This window comes from Oncorhynchus clarkii, chromosome 12 (genome assembly GCF_045791955.1).
Source record: "Oncorhynchus clarkii lewisi isolate Uvic-CL-2024 chromosome 12, UVic_Ocla_1.0, whole genome shotgun sequence".
NCBI classification, from domain to species: domain Eukaryota; kingdom Metazoa; phylum Chordata; class Actinopteri; order Salmoniformes; family Salmonidae; genus Oncorhynchus; species Oncorhynchus clarkii.
In genome coordinates, this window is record NC_092158.1 from 66,587,617 (window position 1) to 66,599,435 (window position 11,819).

Consider the following 11,819-nt stretch of genomic DNA (forward strand, 5'->3'; position numbering starts at 1 on the left):
ACCGATTTGCAAAATTAGGCAGACTTCCGAAAGACAGCCTATACTTTGTATAATTCCGGGAAAAAAATAGGTTTTCCTCAAAGGACAAAGGGATAAAGTGTTCTTCCTGATCGATCCTCTTCTCGAAATCCAGAGTCCAGTCATGCTGCAATCTGTGTCGATATTTTATACAAAGATTTTGAAAGGTGTTCCGAAAGTGAAAGGTGGAAGTCCCGGTAGACAGGCGCTTTCATACCTGACAGTATATTTTTCGGCCTGGAGACAACGCACGGAAAGGACAGGTGCATCTCTCGAAGACTTGTTCAATTCTTGACTGATTTGTTATTTTATTTTGAAATATTGGATTACCAACCAGGAACATGTTTTAGATTTTTTTTTATTACTTGTGAATCCATTTTAGTCAGACGACAGCGTAAATGAATATGCATTTATTTGCATTTCGTTGTCCTTTCACTTCGGAAACAATTGCGTTTAAATCTCGTCTTCGCAAACGCATCACCTTTTCATTTACACATGGAAACTATGGTATCCAACTACGTTGGGACCACTTGCTTAAAGGGTAAATGTGGTTTCCGGACCTCGACTTCCTTTTTAAAGATACAGATCAACGTTGTATGGGTTACATCAACCACACACTCAACATTACTATATTTCGTTTTAGAAACGGGTTTTAGTGGTCTTATTTAATTTCGTAGACCAGCTTCTTTCTGCACACGGTTTTCAGAATAAGACACTGGTAGCCTATGCAGTGCACAGGCAGTATATACCTTGACAATATTGCTTACCTTGACATGAGTGCTTAAATTGGAGACTGTATTTCGGGTGCTTTTGAATCTGGGCCTACACGCACTTGTGAGTAAAATATGTCTATCACGTAGATCATTTGTCAAAGTATTCCGTATTCGTGTGTTTTTATTGGACTTTTATCCAGATATGTGAGTTTATGTTACCTCTGCATCTATTATCTTTCCACTGTAGAGACTGAAGAGTAACAGCACGGTTAGCGATTGCTATACTCCATTGAACTAACATTCAGAATGTCGAGTTATAATTATGTTGCATGATATCCAGTAAATATGTACTTGCTAGAAGTAATAACTATCTGAATCAACAATGTTTTACAGTGATATGATGATGTCTGAAAGGGCGGGAAAGTATGGCTGGAATTCAGAGTATTGTAAAGGAGTTTATTGTTTTTCATTGAACATGATGTTGATATGCAATTGTTAGTAGGAATAACATCTAATTTAGTATAACATTTAAACGAAAAAGTCGTTGTATTTCAAGGTTGCATCACACCACAGAATTTTACAAAATTGCTAGCACAATTTCAACCAATGTAAGGCGTGTTTGTATCTTAATTTAAATAGCATAGCCTACATGGAAATAATTTGCAACACGGATAAATAACAAACATATGAAGCTTACAGTGGTACATTTAATTTAATCATCAAAATTACATGTTTTGCAGAAATGATCTAAAAGTAGTGCTACTCTCACACGTGTGTTCTTGGCATTTTTGATTTCTTATAAAAATCCCTCGGGATGCTCCACATTTCAGCTCTCACGACCTCCCACGAGCACAAGCTGTAGCGCTGAAATGAAAAACGCTTAAGTGAAAAGAATACATTATACACCATAGGTATAGGCTAGGCCCACTCCAGCCCTCTCAGTAAAATGCAACCTATAAGATGCTTTACCTCAGGTGAAAGTAAGTCGTCCAGCTGTTTGAAGTAGTTCTTAACCATATCACCAATTGGAATGTTTTGACGCAGTAGCATGTCTCTGACCTGAAATAGTAAACAACAAACAACATTAAAATCAATATCCATGTGATTACTTGAATAATAATAGTAGAAATAAAAAATTGTGCAACAAGTTACAGTTAACAAATGAAACATAACCAAGAACGTACACATTCCGAATAGGTAATATATTGTCGAGCAAGAATGTCTTGGAGCTCCCTGAGATTGATGCAATTCCATTTCACAAGAGTTATGTTTTGTTGGAAGAGCTCGCTGGCTAGTTGAAACGCAAGTCTCAGTGTCCAAACCTTTTCCCCCTCCTGTAATCAGAATAACACTTCGTGTAACCATGCGATTGAACTTGACTAACACAGAAATTGTAGACACTCATGATCTCCTGAGCATCACCTCTTTTGAAAGCGTTGTACTTTGGACCATTATCATTTCCACCTCTGGGATACAGCCTCTTGTTCTCCTCTCCTATACCACACACATAATATATCTCAATAAAATAACTAAATATATGAATGAATTAAGCTCCAATAATCAATTTTCATCTAGAATAAATAAATTGTGATATCACAGTATGCTAAAGCCTATATTCAGAGCCCTATTTCTAAATATGTCTGCCTATAAGGTCAATTTGTAACAGGTTACATAAATTGACCTATCATGGAAAGATCATTGAGGGTCTGGTGAGTTTGATGAAGATAATGCATTTGCTCTTTTTGGTCACTGAAATTAGCATAAACAACCGGGTAAAGAACAATTACACACAGAAGATGTACCACAAAGGAGACATTAAGAGTGGCCATGTGTCCGGTGAGTTGATAAATCCCTGAACACTACTTCTAAACGTTGGGCTACCTGCCCTACCTTCATAGCCTCCCTCATTGATATGCCATGGATGAGGTAATTTGTTAAACAAGGAAAGTTCAACTGGGGAAAGTGAAAGAGCATTGAAAATTCCATTCCTCCACCTTGCAAAGCTGTTGACGACATTCTTGTCTTCTGTGTGTATATACACATTGCGCTTCACGCAATGTATTTTCAACACAGTAGCCTATCCATTTTGTACTTCAATTTTATATTTATTGAGTAGGGTTGATAGCCTACAGTATAAGCGTTTAAAAGCATACTTTTTTTAACATCCCTTCTCTCAAGGGATGGAACGTGTAACTATCTGCATAGCTACTCTGTTTCAGAAAGAAGAACATGATTATAATAGTTGGACTCCACACAGCTGCTCCAATGCAGTTATCTTAATATACTACATGTAGCATCCATGGCATTTCATTATTTATTGTAAAACATAGTGACATTGGAGTATAAAAAGGTAACTCTATTGTTAATGCCATGAAGGTGTTTTCCTTACAGTTTCTATAGGCCAAATAAAATAACATGAACAATGACTGCTCAGTGCTCACTGTCAGCGAGCTACTATACAGATTAAAGTCATTTGTTATTTTGTATGACTGCACGTGGGACAGGGTCATGACTAGAAGGGATCCAGCTTTGGCCAAGTTAACGTCCATTTTGATTTTTCGTAGCAGGTTTAACCGAAATTACGCAGCAGGTTAGGATAATTAACGTACCAGGTTAGGATTATTAGGTTCAATTTAGGAAAAGAGTTAGGGATACTTAAAATGCCCCCCAAAACTTTGTACATTAATTTGACAATTAGGAACCCTTATAGCCATGACCGTGGGCCAGCCTCTGTCTCGGCAGATGATGACATCGGTGATTACACACCATAATCGCTTTCACTTTCGAAAACCAACGTTTTTAAATATTACTGCATTTCGTCATCTATCTTTCCCAGCAGGTACAACATTGTTTGCGTGCAAGGCTAGCTCACTCAACATTATTACATGCTTATTGCATGTTCTGTTAATAGCAGCCAATGGGTGGTGTTCAAAGTAGGCCTACATTTTGAAAAAAGCATGCAAGGCTTTAGGTTAAGGTTAATCCACTTGTCCATCAGACAAGGTGACTGAAAATGTTGTGTTGTTACATAAAAAATAAAATGCATTATTATTCCCATACCATTATTAGAGAGAAACATGCACATTATGCTACCCTCCACCTATTGGCTACTTAGCTTATTCAAGACAGTCTCAAAATGCAACACTGCCCCTTTAAGGAATACAACAATCTCTGAACCTGACTGGCTTTTCAAAGATGGATAGAAATGCACACATTTTGTGCTCTTGTAGGAAGCAACTACTCCCCCATTGTTGACCAGACATTGGCTAAAACTGGGATAATCGCTCAATAACTAGCAAAGAAAATGAACAAATGTACACAGGTGGCTGGCTACATGCAGCTCTCACGTCGATATCAAAGCAAGCGCAATTTCCCTAGTTCAAAGTGAATGGCTCAGAGCCATGTACCGCAATGGCTTTTTGCAAATATGTCTAATGCAGCTCTGATTGGTTATGGTGCACTGGTCTGCGTAATGTATGGTGGTTATGGTGCACTGGTCCTGCGTCGTGCCTGTCAATACAATAGATTCATATTCCAATGCGCTCTGTCACAGGGGGTTTAAAAGATGGGTGTGTGCCTCATTTATTGCAATGTCCTACATCTGTGTAATATAAATCATTCAAACCACTTATGATTCATCAGTGTGATTAAAAAAACATAATCCTTTCTTCTCCAACAACATTGTATATATATATATATATATATATATATATATATATATATATATATATATATATATATACACACACACACACACACACACACACACACACACACACACACACACACACACACACACACACACACACACACACACAGTCTTCACCTTATGGATTTGGGTGACCGGATGAAAGGTGGGTCCTCCGGAGGTGCCTGTCCTACACTGCAGATACATCTTTCTCCTCCAGTCTGGTGTTGCTCCTTAGCTAGTCCAAGTATGTGTTCTCTGGCCTTCCTTCTGCTGACACCTTGCTGTGGTTGCCAGATGATTAGTTCACTAAAGCTGTTTAGTTAAGCTACGGAATACATTTAATTTATTTTCCCAGTATTTCATGTACCCCAAATATCAACCAGAGGGAAGCACTATTTAACATTTTAGTGTGAATCCCACTAAAGTGTGAAGCTCTAAATCAAAACATCACTTTGGACCTTTGTTTAATAAGAATTAATGACACAACACAAACATTATGGAAAGTGGACAAATATTTATTTAAAACAAATAATAATAATAACAATATTAAGCAATAAAAAAAATGTATAATAATATTGTTTTATATTTTTGGACATTATATTTAGAGATGCCCCCACCCTCACAGTAATCAACATGTAAAATACACTCAGCGGTCAGTTTATTAGGTACACCAATCCTGACTGCCATCAGCATGATGCAAAAGGAACCGGGATTCATCGGACCAAGCAACCTTTTTCCACTTCTCAACTGTCCAGTTTTGGTGATTGCTTTCCCAGTGGAGCCGCTTCTTGTTTATAGCTGGTAGGAGTAGAACCCATTTTGGTCGTCTGTTGCAATAGACCATCCATGACAAGGAGCCACAAATGGTTATTTCTGAGATGCCGTTCTGCTCGCCACTGTTATACTGCGTCATTATGTGGTGGAAATGTAAAATTCATGACATACTATACTGTTTAATTAGACTTACTATGCTGTTTTTGGTTAGATAATTTTCCATTGTTATATGTTAGTATTTTGCTGATACAGGCTAATCTTATTCGCCACACTGTGGGTATGGATGGAACATCAGTGATGTGTACTCCGAGGAACTTGAAGCTGGTTACCTTCACTGAGGGCCTGTCAATGTGGATGGGGGCGTACTCCCTCTGCTGTCTCCTGAAGTCCACGATCAGCTCCTTTGTTTTGTTGACCATGAGGGAGATGATATTTTCCTGGCATCACTACGCCAGGGATCTGAAATCGGAGCAGATAGCCAGGGCGAATTTACGAAGCCTCCGGACGCACAACGACTATACTGTTTAGCCAAGTTAAGAATGATGCGAATATTCAAGTCATTAACTGTTGGGTAGCCACATCTTACTCAGTCTGTGAGTATGTGTGTACAAATAAGAGTCGTTTGGGTGCGACCTCAGTATGTGACATACTGTTTCCACAATCTACAGGAACTTAGATGTGTGGAAACATGCAGAAAGGAACAGACATTGGTGGCAACGTCAGCTATCTAAATGTGAAAAGACAAGCTAATTCAGCTTTTACACACCACGTTGCGTCTCTCTTTCCACCAATCTGCTAAACTGCCACTTCGACAAAATAGGTTGTACTTTTTCTATTAAAGTAGAGACATCTCTGCTTGTTGGGCTTTCCTAATGATGCATTGATTAAGTGGTTGTTATTGATTGCTTCATTTTTGCAAATCTTATAAAATTGTTTGAAAGAATCTGCACTCTTCTTATAGAATTTCTCTAGCAATTTGGCGACAAGGACGGGATGTCTAACTCCGCTTACTGATTGCTCCCGGGGAAACCGAGGTTAAACTGCACGCTTTGGCTGCGTTAGATGTGGCTACCCAACAGACTTTCCAATGGTAGAGTTATCATCTGCATTCAACTGTGCGAAACAATTCAATGTAGTAGGTGGTATTGCCATATCAGGGAAGACATTTCAACTTGAATGCAGAGGCTGACAAGGTTTAGCAAATTCAGCATCTTTCTCACTTGACCTAAAATTAAAAATCATCTCTCTCTGTTGTGAAAAATAAATTAATGTAAATCAATGTGCTACACAATCATTCCGTTAGAGGAGATTCTTTGGCTACTTTAAAAGTTACAGACTAACCTACCTGTTGATAATGGGTGTCTTCAAATAACAAATTACTATTGAATGTTGATGTACACATTCTCTTGCAAGCACTGCACCCAAAAATGACCCCTGTAGGTATTTAAAAAAAAATATATATAGTTATGCATGTTGTCAATTGTGTCCAGATTGAGAAATGAGCCTACATTTCATGCTCGGAAACAATAAACAATGGTTTATGTCAGCCCACTCACCAAATCCTGAATAAGTTTGATGTTGTGCTTATCCTCTCTTGGGTTGTGGGCAGTATTTTGAATTTTGGATTAATGAGGTGCCCAATGTAATCTGCCTGTTACTCAGGCCCAGAAGCAGGGATATGCATATGCATGGTAGTATTGGATAGAAAACATTCTAAAGTTTCCAGAACTGTTAACATAATGTCAATGAGTATAACATAACTGATATGGCAGGCGACAACCTAAGCAAAATCCATCCAGGAAGTGGGATATTTTTGATGTGGGTACTTTTCTATTGAATGCCTATACAGTATGTATTTGGATAGGACCCAAATTGCAGTTCCTATGGATTCCACTATATGTCAACAGTCTTTAGACATTGTTTCAGGCTCATATTCTGAAATACGAGGAAGAATTAGACCATTCTTTCAGTGGACTCTAAATTAACCAGAGCTGTTTTGAGCGCGTGACTGATTGCGCACCGTTCGTTGTTTTTCCTTTCTATTGAAGACGCTATTGTCCCGTTGAAATGATATCAATTATTTAGACAATAGACAACCTGAGGATTAATTACAAACATCGTTTGACATGTTTCAACAAACTTTACAGGTACTGTTAGGATGTTTTCGTCTGCATGTCGTGACTGCCTTTGAGCCAGTGGATTACTGAACAAAACGAGCCAAGAAAACTGAGTTTTTGGGACATAGAGGGACTTTATCGAACAAAACAAACATTTAATGTGTAACATGAACTCTTGTGACTACAAACATATGAAGATCATCAAAGGTAAGTGATTCATTTTATCAACATTTCTGACTTTTGTAATTCCTTTACTTGGTTTTTAAATGTTTGTATGCTTTTGTAAGCGGAGGGCTGTTCTCAGATGGTATGCTGTCTTCAGATGGTAACATTTTATGAATGTTAATTTTGAGTATTTCAGTATTTTGAATTTGGCGCTCTGCAATTTCACCGGATGTTGCCCAGTGGGACGCTAGCATCCCACCTGCGCATAAGAAGTTATTTATGATTTTTAGAGGAGCGTCCTTCCATGTTCATCCAATCATATATATGCAACATGGAACACTCCACCATGTCAAACTGGTTATCATGACAGTCGGCTTTTAGCATCTAAATCTTGGTGGGGCAAACTCCCCCAAAAATGTTTGCTCATGTCAGCAAAACCAATACAACATAACACTAAAGAGTACAATATTTGCACAATAACGATGACAAACGGTGCCGACAAACTGCTAGGTCCTACATAAAGCTGTCCCAACAGCAGAGCTTTCTTTTCAGCACCATGGAGTGAATCCATGACGCTGCTACACCTGGCTATCAGCGGAGCCTTGTCTAGCAGGGAAACAGATCATTCAGCCTCATTTACTGCCTTAAAATAACATAGCTAATATGGCTGACTTGCCTAAACAAATGTGATTTCTACTGATAATTGAGATGTGCAAACTACGGCATACGGAGCGGATAAGAGGCAATCCATAATTTTGATGAAGACATTCATGAGCGAGCTAGGAGGGACGTAGTCAATATAACTATTTGTTCAGCACTTTTGAAATGTACAGTGACAGAATTCAGAACATGGGCCATGCTTACAGTATTCTCCCTGTGCACCAAGTCAGAACCGTAGTATAAAAAAAGAAGGGAATGTGAGGAGACATTGAAAGCTCTTACAATATTCAATGATTACATTTCTCTACAACAGGCTATAGGCTACATATGCACCACCACGTCAGATCAGAACAGGAAATGGACAAACTTATTAGGGTGAGGCATATGGGCTACTAGTATACATATCACCCTGGCATATTACATAATTTATGCAGCAGCATACAAAACTTTTCTGGACTCACCTTGTCGTGCTACGTTCACTTGAACAGGAAGGAGGCGCTGCGGTCCATCTTTTGGGCACATCTTGTCATCAAAGTCTGACATTCTCTGGATTTATGGTGCTTCCAAGACCACTGGGAACTCAAGAAAAAACTGGTCGAATCATGACGTCAGTAATCTTCAGGTAGGAATTCTAGACATCCCGACTTGGAATTCTGAGCTGGATGACTGTTCAAAACGTATTTTCTCTGTCGGAGCTCTTTTTCTCTACAGAATTCCTAGTTGTTTGAACTCACTGAAGTCTGAGATTTCCCAGTTCCTAGTTTCCAATTATTTTGAACACTGCAAAAGTCATGCTGGATTGACAGCAAGGCCAATGTATTCAACCTTTTCTGGCCCGTGGTGTTGAAAGTTTATCCTTTTAATCTTGGAAAGAGACCCTTAAACCCAGACTTGGACCACACACACAAGTTTACTGAATAGCAGGCTAGTTATTTGAAATTAGCCACTGATTCCTTACAAACCTCATTGTTGAATTTGCAATTTCCAACTTATTGTGTAATGTTCATGTCTAATGGCAGATGAGCACTTATATGTTTTATCTACAGCATCTCTTCATATGACAAGGCTTGAAAAGGATTTGACAGTAGATTGTCAACGTGAGTCATGATGACTGCTTGTCTAGCTTGCGAGCTAAGATTTTGAACGCTGGATGTTGACTTTATCAGTCCAGTCAAAGCTTTTGCAGATATATCTTGATTTAACGTCATTTAGCATTTAGCAATTTATGTTTTTCTTCAATAACGGAAACTCCAAAGCAAATCAGGGGGAGAAAATTGGTTTATTGTGAGACGACAAATCAATATGTTATGCTGGGAGGTAGATGTTCAGATGTTCAGTCTCCCCTGTCCTCAGCTTTTCCCCATCGAACATAGGAACAGGATGCCTTTTATAACCCCACTCCCCAGCCTGGGGTTGACCAATCAGAAGTCCTTGCAGTACAACGTGGCCAATGGCCACATCCTGCCCCCGACTCAATGTACAGACCTATGACAATATGGCACATGTAGCACACGTCACTGAGTTCAGGAGTTGCATTCCACAGATTCCGAACAGATGTTGAACTGAAACCCAACTCCAATTTACAATTCACTATTGACCATTAGTAGGACTCACCAGGACTCACCGGGCTGGAGAGACACACTGGAGGCCTGGTTCGTGGAGCAAGCACAACCCATCCTGGCTGGATACCCACTTCAATCCAGCAAGTGCAGGGGACCAGCACAGGAGGCAATGGGCTGTGAAAGCACACTGAGGTCTGGAGCTTAGAGCAAGCACAACCCCTCCTGGCTGAATCCCCACTTTAGCCCGGCACGTTCGAGGCGCTGGCACAGGATGCACTGGGCTGTGCAGGCGCACTGGAAACACCTTGCACAGAGCAGGCGCAGGATATCCTGGCCCGAGGAGGCGCACTGGAGACCAGGAGCGCTGAGCCGGCACCACCCTTCCTGGCTGGATACCCCTCTTTACGGGCAGGTACGGAGAGCATGTACTGCACGCACCGAGCTGTGTCTGTGCACTGAATGCACGGTGCGTAAAACATGGCACTGGAACCGTGACCAACTCCGCTCGCCAACCTGTGTCCCTCCCCAATTTTGGGGGGGTTGCCTCTAGTGCTCCCGTCTCTGCCGTAACTCCAGATCTCTCTATCTGCCTCCGCCTGTTTCCATGGCAGGCTTTTGTCGCCTGCCATGATCTCCTCCCATGTCCACGATGACCTAAACTCCCTTCTCTCCCGTGCCCAGGATCCCTTCTCCGCCTGGCCATGCTGCTTGGTCATTTTGTGGTGGGTAGTTCTGTCACGACTCTCGTCGGAATGAGGATCTGACCAAGTGGTAAGTGTTCATATTTTATTTCTCAAAAAACACTCGAACAAAGTGAAAAACCGAAACAGTTCTGTCAGGTGTAGACACTGAACAGAAACTAAATACCCAAAAAACACAGGTGGGAAAAAAGGCTGCCTAAGTATGATTCCCAATCAGAGACAACGATAGACAGCTGCCGCTGATTGGGAGCCACACTCGGCCAAAAACAAAAATATAGAAAATAAATAAAGAACCTACAATGGCCACCCTAGTCACACCCTGGCCTAACCAAAATAGAGAATATAAGCCTCTCTATGGCCAGGGTTTGACAGTGGGGCTCTGAGTATTATACCATACAATATAAACACACATACACACCATTCTAGATGTTAAATAATAACCTCATACCATAATACAAATGGATACACATGATATATCTACAATAACTCTATTCTATCCAGGAATTCCAAGTCTTATGAAAGGACTGTGTGCTGCCACATTGGCCTATTTAATACACACTTTGTCTAATGTCATACAAGAATTGACCTCAGTAATCCATTGAGAATTATTAGCATGATCCCCATGCCACTTAAAAAGTTATATATATATATATATATATATATGACTAAGCTATATAAATTATTTGTTTTTATTTTTTTGCGCACCCTGCCTTTTTCAGGGGACTAAACTATTATCCATTAAAAGTATTGCTTGTTTTTTGTCTCTTTTTCCATGTCTTTTTTCTTATTTCTCCTCCAATCATAGTAAGACATGCAGGTGTTTAATACATTGGACAGACTTTATAAATAAACATCCCACAATGTCAAGTTCCTGGTCCCCCAAATTATCCTCTACTCCTCACCCAGATCTCCCCACCCCCTTCAGCCCACAGCCCCAGTGTGATTAACACACATAAAACGAACAGGAAAAACATGAACAGCAACCCTCATAAAGTATAAATACATATAAAAATAAGTTACATAAAGAAACGAAAGTACAAGCATACATAAACTTAAAGTAGAAATGATCATGTGACTGATCAGCAACAAGTTTAATGTGAATCCCCTCTGATGGTTATATAAGATATTATAAATCCACTCTCATTGGTTTCAGACAAGAACGAAATTTGGACAATTTATACAAAATAGGTTTTAATTCAGATTTTCAATATTATTTTTTCACTGCTTTTTCAAGTAGACAGGCATTACAGTTCAACACAAGTACAAAAGGGAAATACAAAATATAAATAATAAATTATTAAAATAAAAAACGATAATGTATTATTTAAATATAATAAATAGACTGACAGGGTCCCACATGATTGTATTCATGCTTTATAAACTGGTAAGGGTGTAGCTTCTGAAATGAGTCTGGATGG